A 14990-nucleotide genomic window follows, 5' to 3' on the forward strand; every position below is an offset into this window, starting at 1 on the left:
CCACCCTTACAGCAGAAAGCAAAGAGGAATTAAAGGGCCTCTTGATGAAGGTGAAAGAGGAGAGTGAAAAAGCTGGCTTAAAACTCAGCATTCAAAACATGAAGATCATGGCATTCAGTCCCATCACTTCATGGCAAATAGATGGGGGAAACAACAGAAACAGTGACAGACTTTATTTTCCTGGGCTCCAAAATCACTGCAGATGGTGACTGCAGCCATGAAATTAAAATACATTTGCTCCTTGGAAGAAAAACTATGACCAACCTAGACACCATATTAAAAAGCAGAGGCATTACATGCCGACAACGTCCATCTAGTCACATCTATGGTTTTTTCAATAGTCCTATGGATGTGAGAGTTGGACTATAAAGAAAGCTGAGCACCAAAGAATTGATGCTTTTGAACTGTGGTGTTGGATAAGACTCTTCAAAGTCCCTTGGACTGCAAGGAGATTCACCAGTCAATCCTAAAGGAAATCAGTCCTGGATATTCATTGGAAGGACTGATGCTGAAGCTGAAATGCCAATACTTTGGCCACCTGATGGGAAGTACTGACTTACTAGTAAAGACCCTGAGCTGGAAAAGATCGAAGGCAGGAGAAGAAGGGAACAACAGAGGATAATGAGATGGTTGTATGGCATCACCGACTCAATGGACGTTGAGTTTGAGCAAATTCCAGAAGACAGTGAAGTACAGGGAAACCCGGTGTGCGGCAGTCCATAGGATCACCAACAGTCAGACATGACTGAGCGGCTGAACAACAAAAGCATATTCAAAATAGGATCAGACTTTGATTCTGCATTGTCTGTTAAGGAAGAGGAAGAATTTGATTAGAAGGCTTTTTTTTTTTTTTTTTTTTAAGCTACACTGTCTCTTTAAAATATTTTAATTGGGAACATGAGAAAAACTGATGCCTTTTGTAAAAAAGGTAAAATGCCAGTTTGAAATTTATTTGAAAAATCACAAGGTCTAGTGTGGTCATGCTGAGACTACTCTCCTGACAGCTGGAGTTGAGAAGGCAGGTATTCTCCAGCTGAAGATCCCCACCCAATCTAGTCTGTTTATTTTATGCATGTAAACTTTCAGTGTAAATATTTAAGTTTTATATTTGTAAACCTTGATCAAAATTCATTTTTGTTTACTTTGAATCTGACTTTATCCTTGAAAATTTACTCCTATTTTAATTTGAGAGAGAATCTGTAGTTTGAAAGTCTCTGAGAAAATATATATTCAGGCCTAATATATGCTGCTACCAATAAATTTAACCTGAATTCTACCCTTTTCACTAATGCTATAATAAATGTGCCTTCCATTGTTTCTTGAGATGCCCTTGAATTCTTCTGAAATGCAGTCTTTCTTGCCACCTTGTATTAATAGACCTATATTTAATTTGCTTCAGGAGGTATTTATTATTAACCTATGAACAAGTGTATGATGAATTGTTGGAAGAACGTAAGTGGGCAGTAATCAAGCCAAACAATTTTGCTGTTAGAGTATACCAACACATGGAGAAAAAAGCACTTGAAGACAACAGCAAAAGAAACTGACAGATTGTAATCATATATTAAAATCTCCTACAGTGAAACTATATTTAATCTATTTGCCACATCCTACCTATGCTGCTGCTGCTAAGTCGCTTCAGTCATGTCCGACTCTGTGCGACCCCATAGACGGCAGCCCACCAGGCTCCCCGTCCCTGGGATTCTCCAGGCAAGAACACTGGAGTGTGTTGCAATTTCCTTCTCCATCCTATCTATAGGTTGGTGAAAAAGTTCCATTTGGAATTTTCATAAAGCATTTTGCTACAATATAGGCAGAAAAATTACATAATCATCACCATAATAATAAATTCCCGGTTGTTGAAGTGTTTCTTACATTGCCTTAAATTTTTACTACAAATTTTAAGTTCCTGTGATTCAATGGACTCACGTATTAAAAAGGCTTTCAATCAAAGTCAACATATCTCTCAAAGGACATTTGGCAATGTACAGAATATTTAGGAATTCTGCTGGGTGAGCAAAGGGCACAGATACATAATACATGCAATGAGTAGGACAGTGCCCTAAAGAAAGCATGAACATACTCACACGCCAGAATGCCTTCCTAGATAAAACACTGAACTGAAAAGGCATGGGCTTGCCTTCTCGTACCAGCTTTGTAACTTGGCAAGTCACTTTCTCTCTGAGTTTTAGCTTTCTTCTGTGTTCCAAGGAGGCTGGAGTTAACAGAATAATTTCTAAGCCATCTTCCTACTCTTACAGTGCTTGATTGGCTTATCCAGCAAAAACTGACCCCCCCACCCCTGCCTTTCTAAAGGCCTATAATAGAGTTATAGGAACACTGCTTAGCATTCAATTATAAATCCCAAACTAGATTTTTTTTTGACATCTTATAGTTATAAACTTGGGTATATAGATATAGAAAGCCATATATATTTTTAATACCTTAGGGGCAAAAATTGTTGGCAACTACTAAGTCCATAAATTGTCAAGTTATCTTCTATTTATACATTCTCATATTTAATATCATATGAGTATTATCTGTTCTTTTAATGGAGAAAACCATATAATTTTATATAATATCACATTTTCATCATTTCTTTATAGTTTTTCTAAGTGTTAAAATAAGTATTACTTGGAAAATGATTTATGTTTATAAATCTGTGATTTCTATAAAATGATAATGTATTGTGATTGGAAATTCATTGTTCCAAGATTAGAAAGAAAAGACAATTTTTCATCAGATGGTGAAGAATCCACCTTCTATGCAGGAGACACCAGTTTGATCCTTGGGTCCAGAAGATCCCCTGGATAATGGAATGGCTACCCACTCCAGTATTCTTGCCTAGAGAATTCCATGGACAGAGGTGCCTGGCAGGCTACAGTCCATGGGGATGCAAAGTGCTGGACACAACTGAGTGACTAACACTTTCACTTTTTCACTATGGGAGTAAAGTTTTAAAAATTCTTTTAGTCCATGAGTCATATAAATACCGGAGAAGGCAATGGCAACCACTCTGGTATTCTTGCCTGGGAAATCCCTTGGACAGAGGGGCCTGGTAGGCTGCAGTCCATGGGGTCACGAAGAGTCAGACACGACTGAGCAACTTCACTTTCACTTTTCATTTTCATGCACTGGAGAAGGAAATGGCAACCCACTCCAGTATTCTTGCCTGGAGAATCCCAGGGATGGGAGCCTGGTGGCCTACTGTCTATGGGGTCGTGCAGAGTCGGACACAACTGATGTGACTTAGCAGCAGCAGCATATAATATAAAACCCATTTAGTTAATTTTTAACCATGTTATCATTATGATATTCTCATTTTGTAAAGACACCACAATATCCTAAGAGATTAGATCCATTGATATATGCCTTTCCTGAACTACCATCTGATTAAATTCAACTTGAAATTTTCTCTCCTCAAAACTCTTACTTAGATGTGGTCTACTTATATAAACAATGTTAATTTAGATATTTGTGGGAAAGTGGGAATAAATATAGCTTAGATATGTTATTTAAAATATATATATATATTTTAAACAAACTCCTTACTTTAATTCCTACTCATTTCTTTCTTTCTTTTTTTTTTTTTTTTGGTGGAAGGGCTTTAGGTGTAACTCCATTAGGATCTTTAGTCCTGAAGATTAACAACACTCTCAAATTATTCTAGACTGCTCTTTGAACCTATTGAAATACCTCTTGATCCAAGAAGCATTAAAAAATTATTACCCATTTATTTTGTTTTTGACTTATTCAGAAGAATGTTAAAGCTGTTTAAAATAACATTTGTTTGAGTTATCATTTAGCCTTCCACTAAATTTGAGCAATGAACTGTGTAACAACACTGTAGGAATAAATAGAGAACAAATACATAATTTCTGACAAAGCCTATTTCAACATGTCCTTTAATTGTCAATTGGACTTTCCTGGGCAGCATGGATTATGTCATTATTACTTTTTTCCTTTACATAACATGCTGTCTTTCTTGAATGAACTGTCTGAGAGAACTTAATATTTAAGCCAAGTACAGAGAAGTGTAGCGATTAGAGGCAGCTACAATATTGAATTGTGAATCATTTCAAAAGCATTAAGAGGTACTGAATGTAGAGGTCCTTCTAGAAGCAGCTAACCAATGGTTAATCTGGAGGAAAAGGCCTTGAGCAGATTGGGTCTTTTTCCTTATGAAATAAGTTTGGGGTCATCCCTTTTGGTCCAGTGGTCAAGGCTCTCTGCTTCCAATGCAGGGGGCATGGGTTCAATTCCAGGCTGGGGAATTAAGATCACACATACAGTTTGCATGGCCAAACACAAGTAAATATTTTTTTTTTAATTAAAAAGCTTTGATTAAAAAAAATAATAAGTTTAAAACAAGAAAATCCTGGAAGCATTATTTTAACAGAATGATTGGTACAATAAAAATTCATTTTGATAGGCCACCATATAGGAAAAATAAGTGTTATTCTTTTAGCTAGTGCATGCAGTAAATAGAAAAGAAAAGGCTTCACTAATGCCTCTGTTTTTAAAGGATGTCATTCTATCTTGAAATTTAAACCCAGGGGTAAAAATAGTATTGAGACTAAGGACCTTTATGTTGGCAATCCATTAGAAGCTTTACATTTCAATTTTATTGCAACATCCCACTATGTCTCACACCTTTGATAAAGTCCATCTTGATAAACACCACCGGGAACTAACCTGTAAAAATTTATAATGTTAAGGTAATAGGTACTGAACTCATCCTAAATCCCAAATAGCTCATTATATCCTGACAACTACCATGAGATACATACAGTTCCTATTTTATCAGTGAGAAGACCATATTAGAGAATATGTGATATTAATTTAACAACTAAGCACTTCTTGTTGGTGAATTAACTGTTTTTTTTTTCTTTCATGTTGTGAGGGTAGGTACAGATGAATTGACAAATAAGGTGAGCAAAACTATCCAACTCTATGCATTAGTGCAGGGCAAACTGGCTGTCTCACCTCCTGGTATGGATTAACAACTGGTGACCTACTCAGGTGAACTCAGTGACTAAATGATGACATATTATTAGTGAAATTAATGACCCAAAAAGCAAAAAATCCACTTTAATATCAAAATGTACAGGTGTCCATAAAGTAAAGGATTATAAGGAAAAATGTCAAGGATGAACTTAAAATTTGAGGAGTAAAGCTTGAGTTTGTGATTGCAAAGATCTTTCATGTTGGAAATTTAGTATTTAACAGAAATCCTTCTCACACCTTATAATTTTACATATTACAGAATAATAATCAGAAGACAAATGGGATAATTTAATATCAATCAGTGTCTTGACAATTAACTAATCAAAGATTTTTACAGTCCATTGAGAATTGCATTACTAGATTTATTTCACAAAGTCTGCTATGGCTAACTTATTCAACCACTCTAATCAGTCTAGATAGAGCTGGATTAATCTGCATTCTCAGTACGAAAAGAAAAAAATGGAAGACAAAGTAGCAAAAACCAGTTAAAGCTTCAACACAATCACACTAAAAAGATGTCAAATTAAACAGTCCCCAAATATGCAATCGTGTGCAGCTATTTAGCATGATGCTCTGCTTTTTAAAAATCTCTCTCAAGGAAAGCACTTCAATTATCTAAGGTTCAAATACAAGAAGGAATATACAAGAATTAAAGCATTATAAAATTCAACAAAATGGATAAGCTGTCATGTATTATTTATCCACATTTCCCTCTCTTTCCTCCATCTTTCAGAAATTATTTTAAAAGATTAGTTATTATTAATTATTTACAGGAATATTTTCTTCTTTGTAATTTTACCAACACTACTCTTCCTTCCTTCTTTATGGAATTTTAAAGCATTTCAAATTATCATTGCCTATTGACATTTTTTTTTTTTTTTTTTGCTGGGAGACATTTATTTATTTATTTATTTTTTCTCAGCTGTTTTCTTTTTTTTTGTTGTTGTTCTTCAATTCAATTTTTAATTTTGCTTTTGTTGAATCATCTACTATGTGAGACAGCATTGTATAAGCTGTCACAGTGCTTGGCTAGTTTAGAAACAGAATTTAAGCCTATGGTGTAGAAACTTTGTTGCTTTCCTCTATGTAACATCTAGAAAAATGCCTAACACATAGCTTGAGTTCACTGAGTATTTATGGCTTAAATAAATGATGAGGAAGGGAATAAATAATACCAGAGATTAGGGAAACAGAAATAGAGTTAATATAAGAGCAGAAAATTGAATAGGGTAAGGTCATGGGAAGTTATATAGATCTTGATTTTAAAAATATGGATTTTTACTACAAATTAACTGGTAGATTGTGGTAAAAATAATGCCATCAAGTCTGGCCAAAAACAAACAGCAAGAGTGAGGTTGAAACTAAACAGGAAAGTAAATTTTTATGGTGTTTATATTGGCCAGTGTTTTTAATGCTAACACTTAACAATCGACAAGTATGCATGGTAACAAGCTTGCTTGTAAAGTTCTGACGCACTTGAAGGAAAATCTATTTCTAACTCTGTGACATTCAGGAAAAGTCAAAACTACAGAGATAGTAAAAAGATCAGCGGTTGCCAGAATCTTTCAGGGAGGGAGAGGTGACTAGACGAAGCACACTGGATGAATTTTTAGCACAGTGAAATTTTTCTGTATGATATTATAATGGTAGTTCCATAATATTACATATTTGCCAAAACTCATAGAAAATTGAATGCCTTGAGGGAACCCTGATGAAAACTGGACTTTGGGTGATAATTATGTGTCAATGTTGGTTCATTGAGTGTAACAAATGTACCACTTTGGTGGGAGATTCCAGGTGAACTGTGTATGGGGAGGAGTAAATGGAACTTTCTGCTTATTTTTGTTGTAAACCCCAAACTCCTCTAAGAAAAAGTCTCTCTAAAGAAAAAAAAAAAAAATGCAACCCTTTTAGTTGTCAATTTGGCATCAAGTTGATAAAGTCCTTAAAATATTCATTTATTTTTATTTGAGAAATTTACTTCTACATCACCCTCTCACAAAATAATCAAAGAGTTTTTGTTAGAAGCTTTTATATTATCTGTTGGTGGTGTTCAATCTCTCAGTCATGTCTGACTCTGTGACCCCATGGACTACAGCACACTAGGCTTCCCTGTCCTTCACTATCTCCCAGAGTTTGCTCAAACTCATGTCCATTGAGTTGATAATGCCATCCGACCATCTCATTCATCCCGTGTTGCCCCCTTCTCTTCCTGCCCTAATCTTTTCCAGCATCAGGGTCTTTTCCAAAGAGTTGGCTCAGGTGGCCAAAGTACTGGAGCTTCACCTTAAGCATCAGTCCTTCCAGTAAGTATTGTAAGTATTCAGGACTGATTTCCTTTAGGATTGACTGGTTTGATCTCCTTGCTGACCAAGGGACTCTCAAGACTCTTCTCCAGCATCTCCGTTTGAAGGGCTTCCCTTGTAGCTCAGTCAGTAAAGAGTCTGCCTACAAGCAGGAGACCCGGGTTCAATTCCTGGGTCAGGAAGATCGCATGGAGAAGGAAATGGCAACCACTCCAGTAATCTTGCCTGGAGAATCCCATGGACAGACGCGCCTGGCAGGCTACAGTATATAGGGTCACAAGAGTCAGACACAATTAAGCACACATAGCAGAGTTCAACGGAGAAGGCAATGGCAATCCACTCCAGTACTCTTGCCTGGAAAATCCCATGGATGGAGGAGCCTGGTAGGCTGTAGTCCACTGGGTCGCTAAGAGTCAGACACGACTGAGCGACTTCACTTTCACTTTTCACTTTCACGCATTGGAGAAGGAAATGGCAACCCACTCCAGTGTTCTTGCCTGGAGAATCCCAGGGACGGGGGAGCCTGGTGGGCTGCCGTCTATGGGGTCGCAGAGTCGGACACGACTGACAACTTAGCAGCAGCAGCAGCACAGTTCAAAAGCATCGATTCTTTGGCACTCTGCCTTCTTTATGGTCCAACTCTTTCATAACTTTTTACCCACACTTTCTTGTACTAACAGAATGGGGAAACTGTAGAATATTCATATATATTTTACCATCATTATAATGTTTCAAAGAATGCCCCATAATTAAGGAATATACCTTGAAGAAAAGTCAAGTCAAATATTGCTATAGTGTAACATATAAAATACAAAATTAATGATGAAAAGTTCAAGATAGACACATATACCCAGGGGAGCGAAGAGGAATAATGAAAAGAAGGACATCAAAGTGCTGCAATAATGATCTCTAGTGGGTGGGATTTCTCATAAATTTTATTTTCTTCTTTATACATAGTTGTGCTTTCATAAATAATAAAAAGTCAAAGATAAAATTTAAAATAGTTTTTGTTAAGCATTTTAATTTATTAAATACAAAAATAATTTAATTTTGGGGATATGAGGTTGAGAATTGAGAAAGGGGCAAATTACAGCAGGTTTGTGTCATTTGCCTGAGGAGCATTCAATTCAATACTAGTATTAACCAAAATATGTTTTCTGCAGATCCAGTCCCATTAAATTCTCACCAGGAGGCCAAAACAATAAAAAAAAGTTAGAAAACATTATATATTATTTCACCTTCTTTGAGATTAGCAACCTGTGTATTATGGTTAATGTGCTAAGAAGTCCTGCATTTAAGAAACTTGCTTAACTTTAATCAATGTTTCCCAAATGTATTTTGTTTGAAGCATTTTAAATGCAACTGGAATTAACATCCTGAGGCATAAAGTTTTTGTTTTTTGTTTTTTTTTTAATGCTACTGTAGATAATCAGAGCAATCAATGGTTTGAAATTTATATATATATATATATATATATATATATATTAGATTGAAATATCCCCAAAGTAAAAGCCCAAGGATATGTTGCAAATATAATGACAATTACTTTCTAAGCAATTTGAGAGTAAGTTGTCAAACTCATGTTCCATTATCCCTGATAATTTCTGAGAAATTGTGTTTATTTAAACAAACAAGGACATTCTTCAATAAAACCACAATAGCAACATCAAAATCAATAATTAACATGGCTACAATACTTCAATATTGTTTTCAGAATCTTTTCAAGTTTTGCCATTGTTCTTAATAATGTCTTTTGTAGCTGTGGTTTTCAATTTAAAATTGTGAGTATAATTTAGTTGTCTTTAGTCTGGAGCAATTACCTGGACATTCATGATCTTGACATGTTTGAGGATGAAAAGCACAGGTATTTTGTAGAATATGTTCCAGTTTGGATTTGTCTGATGACTCCTCATGATTCAACACAGAGTATACATTTTTGTCAGGAAAATATTATAGAAGTGATACTGTGTTCTTTTCATTATATTTTACAAAGTATATAATTTCAGTTTTGTGCATTAGGTTAGATTCACTTTGATCTTTTAATCAGTGCAGCATGTGCCAGTCTTTTCTCATTGTAATGTTATTCTTTTTTTCTCTTCATAGTTAAGAAATTATTTGTGGAATGGTACTTTGAGCTATGTAAATAAGAAATTCCTCTCTATTGAAAACATTCCCTAAGGTGATCCCTAAGGATTCCCACCTTTTGATATGCATTTGTTGTTGTTCTTCAGTTGCTAAGCTGTGTCCAACTCATCGTGACCCCATGGACCACAGCACACCAGGCTTCCCTGTTCTTCACTATCTGCTAGAGTTTGCTTAAATTCGTGTCCGTTGAGTCAGTGATGTTATCTAACTGTATCATCTTCTGCCTCCCCTTCTTTTACCTTCAATCTTTCCAGCATCAGGGTCTTTTCCAGTGAGTCAGCTCTTTGCATCAGGTGGCCAAAGTATTGGAGCTTCAGCATCAGTCCTTCCAGTGAATATTCAGGGTTGATTTATTTTAGGATTGACTGGTTTGATGTCCTTTCTGTCCAAGGGACTCTCTGGAATCTTCTCCAGCACCACACTTGTACAGTCTTCTCTGTAGGTAGAAACTAGAACTTGCTTCTAACCAGTAGTCATGGCAAAGATGAAGGGATGGCATTCCCCTGGTCATATTTTGTTATATAAAAGATTTTGCCTTGCTAGCTGACTCATTCTAGAATCATGCTTTCCATGGCTGGCCTCAAGGAACACTAACTCAGTATGAATTCACCACAAAATCAATTTCTAACAACTTGAGTGAGTTTGGAAGCAGAATCTCTCCAGTAAAATCTCCAGAGGAGAACCCAGCCTAGGCACTCTAATTGCAGTTTTACAGAGGACCTGGATAACTCTGTGATTGTAACCTCACGGAGCACTCAGCCACGCTGTGCCCAACTACTGACTCACAAAAACTGTGGGATAATAATTCAGGCTATTTAAAAGCTGTCATGCTTGTGGTAATTTGTTACACAATATAGAAAACTAATATACTTGCCAAACTTACCTTCTATTAACCAACCAGTTAATTCCAATATAGACTCATAGATTTTTTTTATTCCTAATTTATTCAATGAATTATAATTTACTACTATTTATTGATTTTGATATTCATATAGTGATTGATAGGTCTGGCCAGTGGCATTCACTTTCACTTTAATATGCCCCCATTCATCTTTGAGCACTTTCTTATTTTCTGGTATAGCACTGTATTTTAGACTTAGTTGCATGTTCTTTCCCCAGCCTTAGGAATGAGCCATCTTCCCATTCAACACCAGTTTATTTTACTGGAGAATATTTAGATGACAAGATCTGTTTTCTAGATGTGATTATTGCTAGAGGGTGTTCCTAACTACAAAGCATAGCTAGGGACACACATACATACCTATATAAAATATGCATTGCAGTTGTTGTTTAGCCACTAAGTCATATCCAACTCTTTGCAACCCCAAGACTGTAGCCCTCCAGGCTCCTCCGTCCATGCAATTTCCCAGGCAAGAATACTGGTGAGGGTTGCCGTTTCCTTCTCCAGGAGCTCTCCCTGACCCAGGGATCGAACCCATGTCTTCTGCTTGGCAGGCAGATTTTTTGCCACTGAGCCAGCTAGGAAGCCCCAAAATATGCACAAATGTATATATTTTATTCATTGTTGTTTTTCAAATACATAAATAAATGTATACCACTGGAGAAGGAAATGGCAACCCACTCCAGTATTCTTGCTTGGAGAATCCCATGGACAGAGGAGCCTGGCGGGCTACAGTCCTTGGGGTCGCAAGAGTCAGACACGACTGAGCGACTAAGCACATGTATACCAGTAATGCATTCTGTATCTTTTAAAAGACATGCTTGTTCACATGCTTCTAGCTCAGCCCCACACCACAGAGTTCATGCTAATTTTATCCCTTTTTATATTTATAGTTCCCTTTTTAGACAATTAGAAAACTAGTGTCTATTATTCTTCATGTGTTTACTTATTTGTGCAAATTCCTGTAAGAGAACAATTTCTATTCCCTACTAAACTCCTCCTCCTACTTCAGACAGTGCCCTCTTCCTGTAATTTGGGCTAAGAAATTTCATGATGAGCCACTGTCATTCAGTTCAGTTCAGTCGCTCAGTCATGTCCGACTCTTTGTGACACCATGAATCGCAGCACTCCAGGCCTCCCTGTCCATCACCAACTCCCGGAGTTCACTCAGACTCACGTCCATCGAGTCAGTGATGCCATCCAGCCATCTCATCCTCTGTCGTCCCCTTCTCCTCCTGCCCCCAATCCCTCCCAGCATCAGAGTCTTTTCCAATGAGTCAAGTCTTCACATGAGTGGCCAAAGTACTGGAGTTTCAGCTTTAGCATCATTTCTTCCCAAGAAATCCCAGGGCTGATCTCCTTCAGAATGGACTGGTTGGATCTCCTGGACTCTCAAGAGTCTTCTCCAACACCACAGTTCAAAAGCATCAATTCTTTGGCGCTCAGCCTTCTTCACAGTCCAACTCTCACATCCGTACATGGCCACAGGAAAAACCATAGCCTTGACTAGACGGACCTTTGTTGGCAAAGTAATGTCTCTGCTTTTGAATATGCTATCTAGGTTGGTCATAACTTTCCTTCCAAGGAGTAATTATCTTTTAATTTCATGGCTGCAGTCACCATCTGCAGTGATTTTTGAACCCCAAAAAATAAAGTCTGACACTGTTTCCCCATCTATTTCCCATGAAGTGATGGGATCGGATGCCATGATCTTCGTTTTCTGAATTTTGAGCTTTAGGCCAACTTTTTCACTCTCCACTTACACTTTCATCAAGAGGCTTTTTAGTTCCTCTTCACTTTCTGCCATAAGGGTGGTATCATCTGCATATCAGGAACTTCTCAGAAGAAATGGAGTAGCCATCACGGTCAACAAAAGAGTCCGAAATGCAGTACTTGGATGCAATCTCAAAAACGACAAAATGATCTCTGCTCGTTTCCAAGGCAAACCATTCAATATCACAGTAATACAAGTCTATGCCCCAACCAGTAACGCTAAAGAAGCTGAAGTTGAACGGGTCTATGAAGACCTACAAGACCTTTTAGAACTAACACCCACTCCCCCCCCAAAAAAAGATGTCCACTGTCATTATCCCATCATTTAAGGAACCTCTCTTTAACCTACTTAGGCTTTAGTACTCCCTGCCAGTCAGTTCTCTCATACAAAAACTCTCCCCTTGCTGCTGGGCTTTGACACCACGTACAGCTGTGCTTTCTATAAAATTTGCCACCCCATGGTGGATGACCCCTACCTTGGATATCCTCTTCAACCTGCTTGAGCTCTGTTATCCTGCACTAGGCTATATTTTCAGGGGGACATCTCTCTTATTTGTCTCTGGCTCACCTACTCTGTGTGGGAAGCCTTTCAATGTGGCTGCTTTCTTGACCACACTCGGACGCTGACATTCCCATGACAGGCTATATACAGTCTCTGAATCTCAAGGCAATGTGGTCCACTATTCAAACTGAATTATACTAGTTCTACCTTTCTAAAAAAAAAAAAAGTAGGAGGTTGAGAGACTAAAGGAGACAGAGAGACAGGGAAAAAAAAAAAAAAAAAACAACAGAAAGAAACACACAGTAAGAATTTTAAAAGGTACTGATGGAAATTAGTATGTTGTACCATACAATGTACAGGAGGAAAATATGATCATAGCTTCCAAATGTAAAGTCGCATAACTTGGTCTAGAAAGCAATGCTTTTTGATGCAGCATATTGTAAAGTTTCAGATGTCATATTTTTCACATTTTGCAATTATAACATTTTATATGTCTGTGCATATATAAATAGCTATACATACTCAGTTCTCTCCATGTTAACAATTTAAAGTCTTGTTAAATATGAAATTATTAAGCATTAAATTTAAATTCCTTTTTTACTAAGGTTTTAAGGATGTGTAAGGATGTATATTTGACTAACATTCTAAAGAGAAAAAATAATAGACACATATGCACAACAATAAGTTTATGTAAAAGAAGGTAGCTTTGCATAAGTTTAGAAATATGAGCAAAGCTTCTTTAGAAATGTTTTTAAATTTATATTTATGTGTTTAAGGACTAGTCTCAGGATCCTTATTAAGAGATAACAAAGAATATATGAACTGATTCACCAGGGGAACTAGGTGGGACTGGTTGGATCTTTTGTTTCACCACTGTGTAGGTCCAAATGAATTTGTGAATTCCTGTTTTTGCATTATCTGTTTTTAGAAGTTATTCTGCTCTGGCCTGAGTAGCCTGTCATTTCACTTACAAAGTGCCCTCTGATGGACCCGGTTCACTGCTGCACTTTTCAATGAATTAAAGTTTATTTCTGTTCTTAAAAAATAAATAAATAAAAATAAAAACACCTCTGCTCCTCCTTGTGAGATCATAATTTCAAACAACATGCAGTCTTATTGTTACACTAATAAATATTAATTTGCTAAATATCTCTAAATTTACACTTATAAGTGTAAATTATGTATTTAAATCATTAAGAAAATCAACAAAATACATTTTGAAGTACTTTGAAAGCTGCAAATGAACTTAGAATTCACTAATATGTGTGACAGAAGGATATATACATTAAGACCCTGTTCTCCAGGAATTCACATTTGCTCAGTGAGGCAGAAAGTAAACTGTAGATGATTACAAAGCAATACAAGACTTTGAAAAATTGTAATAAAATATGGTATTGAGAAGAAAATAGCAAAGGAATAATCATGACTTTAGAAATAATCTTTTAGTGACTCTAAGAATGAGAAAAATCTAAATGACTCCCCCATATTCCAAAATATTCAGTGCTAGAGATGAGACTGGAATGAATCATTTCCTTATATCTCCTGGGTTCTTTTTCCTTACTTTCCAATATGTCCTAGGAAGTTTAATGTCAGACATTTTTAGGTATGGAATATCTTGCAATATAGTTATTTTTGTACTAGATAAAACTACTTCATAAACAAAATCATTGAATGTTCAGTAAATTATTCTGTAACTAATAGTTTTATTCTTTTTATTTTATTTTTTAACTTTACAATATTGTATTGGTTTTGCCATATATCAACATGAATACAACACAGGTATACACGTGTTCCCCATCCTGAACCCTCCTCCCTCCTCCCCGTACCATCCCTCTGGGTCCATTTGAATCAGTTCTAATGAGGTGGAGTTTTATTCTTTATATTGTGGCTCACATAAATGATGGAGATATAAACTATGTGAATATCTTGTGAATATCTATAAAACATATATAACACACACAATGACATACACACACACACACACTGAGGACATTAGAGAACTGGTTTGCAGCAAAGCATTTAATAATACAGACATGTAACATCTGCAGAGTCAGCATATCCATATCTAAGATGTTAATGAGGTGGAAAATTAAAAGAAATAACAGCACATGGGTCTTGCAATGTCCTTTGGTGCTTTCTTTCTCCCATTTTTGTTGGACAATGTTTACTGTGATGTTGATATAAACATTTATCATTGTGCATGTGAAAAAGTGTAAATTCCTACTGATTCCTTAGCTCAGCTGATACCCCCTGGGAAGATAAATGGAAATTAATTTTTCCTTTTTCTTTTTACAAATGTCTTTCATTCAAGTTTTCAAAACTGATTTAAAAAATTCTCTATTAAACTTCTGTAAAT

Source organism: Bubalus bubalis, chromosome 1 (assembly GCF_019923935.1).
Source record: "Bubalus bubalis isolate 160015118507 breed Murrah chromosome 1, NDDB_SH_1, whole genome shotgun sequence".
Taxonomy (NCBI): domain Eukaryota; kingdom Metazoa; phylum Chordata; class Mammalia; order Artiodactyla; family Bovidae; genus Bubalus; species Bubalus bubalis.